Source organism: Aythya ferina (genome assembly GCF_964211825.1).
Source record: "Aythya ferina genome assembly, chromosome: 20".
In the NCBI taxonomy this organism is placed as follows: domain Eukaryota; kingdom Metazoa; phylum Chordata; class Aves; order Anseriformes; family Anatidae; genus Aythya; species Aythya ferina.
Window position 1 is genome coordinate 2494037 of NC_140318.1, and position 2229 is coordinate 2496265.

General features: G+C 45.3%; 1 protein-coding gene across 4 annotated transcripts in view; it reads right to left on the bottom strand.

Annotated features, from left to right (window-relative positions):
• Positions 1–695, bottom strand: part of CNTRL (centriolin) — a 34581-nt gene extending 33886 nt beyond the window's left edge. For all 4 annotated transcript variants that reach the window (XM_084493814.1, XM_084493813.1, XM_084493812.1 and 1 more), the window contains exon 1: positions 510–695. The gene's annotated coding sequence lies outside the window, so the exon portion shown is untranslated. The remainder of the gene's footprint in view (positions 1–509) is intronic.
• Positions 696–2229: the final 1534 nt, after the last annotated feature.

A 2229-nucleotide genomic window follows, 5' to 3' on the forward strand; every position in this document is an offset into this window, starting at 1 on the left:
TTTTCATTACGATGCAATTTTCAATGAATCTTTAAAGACAAAAAAAAAGAATGGAAGTAAAAGCCACTCTCTTGTAAGCCGGCATGAAGAGACACAACTCATTCAGGGCCGGGAAAGTGAGCTCTGAAGGGGCAGAAGAGCCGTAAGACGGCGGTGAGCAAGTGAAAAGCTACCACGGAAAGCATCATCATTTTAAAGAAAAGCAATTACCTTAACGCTTAGATTTTATAGAAACAAACAAACAAAAAAATAGTGTTCTGGCAACGAAAACCCCAACAAACCTCCCGTGCTCAAAAGGGCGGGAGGGGGGGAGCACCGAGCGGTGCCCCCTGAGGCGAACCTGAGGGGAGCCTGAGGGGAACCCGAGGGGCCCGGGTGCCGCCAGCCGGCCTCACGATGGGCGCTGACAGGACGCCCAGCCCGCAGCGAGGCGGCCGGGAGCGCGGAGCCCGCCGAGAGGGACGCGGAGCCCGCTGAGGGCGATCCCCTCGGGCCGCCGCTGTGCTTACCTGCGTTGACATGGTAACGCCGCTTCGCCGTTCGCCGGGGCGGGCAGGGTGGCCTCCCACAGCCTCCCGCAGCACCCAGCGTGAGGGAGAAGATCCCCAGCGCCCCCCCCGCCCGCCACCTGCCTTCCTCCGCCGCGCGGTCCTCGCCCGCCTCAGCCGCCACGCCCGCGGGTACGCGGCTCCTTTAAGGACCCGGCGCCAGCGGCCGGCCCGCCGCCATTTTGTTTGGTCGCTGGGCGCCGACGGGCGAGCGGGCTGGGAGGCGGGGCCTCCTGGAGCCACGCCCCTCCGCGCCCCTGTCCCCGCCCGCCGCTTTCCCTCCCGCGGTGTGCCCTCAGGCGCGTGCGCTGCCCCGTTCCCGCCGCGGGGCCAACGGGCGCCTCGCCTCAGGCTGTGCCCGCTGCTGAGGGGATTTGTCCTGTGGGGTTTTGTCCTGACTGAAGCGCCAGTGACCCTATAAAGTGACCCTATATAAAAGCCTATTCCCTTGTGATGCTATTGGGGATTTAAGCTCATGCTTTATATGTCTGTGTCCATGAAGTTTGAGCCTACACACGTAAGCTTATCCTTAGATGGGTTTTACTCCTGAACTCAGTGGAGTAGGCCTAAATATAACTGTTTTCACAGCAATATTTAAATAAAGCCTTTTTAACAGTTTGGTGTTGTGTTTTTGGAGCCTACCCGCTTTCGAGGTGTGAAATGTGCGGCAAGTAGAAAAAATAGTAAACCAAATCTGACAAAGAATGTAAGGAAGACGTAACTATTAAGAGTTTATAACCAATATAAGCTGAAAAGCATCCAAAATGTTGTTAGACCTTTAAAGTGTTTTCCAACATTCTTTACTGGTTACACATTTTTATTTACATATCACCCACAGGAACATTCTTGTGGTTTTATATTGATAGTTATTTGGACGTGTTTTTTTTTTTTTTTTAATAACAATCATTACATTTTGTATTAATATTTTATATTTTATTGTTTTTTTATTCTAATATTAATATATTATTTTATACTTTGTTGCTTCCCTTGTAGTTTGTAACTTCAGTTTCTGAAGGCCCTATTGGTCTTATTGAATTTTAATTTTACATTGATCAGAAATAGTTTTGTAAATAGTTTTCCCGTAAAGGCTGACTCCAATGTTTATTTAAGCTTGAGAAGTCTTACACAACTTTAGTTTAACTTTCTATAATCCTGTCTGCTTAGGTCCTTTGCTTAAATACTAAGTATGCAGAATTTTTATTAGTTTCTTTTTGCAAATGCTATTTACAGTAGTACATGTGCTGAGTGTATTGTGCCCTAATATTTTCATATTCTAATGTAGGTACTCAGAAAGCTGGCATAATCAGGAATACAAACAGCTAAAAAAAAAAGTTGCAAGCAAAGAGTTAGTTCAAAACAAAACAAAACAAAAATAAAAAGGAAACCTGATCTAAAAATATCAGGACAATTTGGTCAATATAATTGAAATGCTTTTTTCTTCAGAAGCAAATTTAAAATCATATCATGGATTTAAATAAAAAATATTTTCTGAAGGGCTAGCTGAATCTGATTTTTCGTGGTTTTGTTTTGCTTTATTTTTTTTTTGTGGCTGTCAAACAGGGAGAATGTTAGGTTTGACAGAATTGTTCCACATATTAAAAAAAAAAAAAGAAAGAAAAAGAAATCCTAAGTTTAGCTGTTTCGGATTCTTTGTGAGTTAAAGAATTTGGAAGGGGCAATA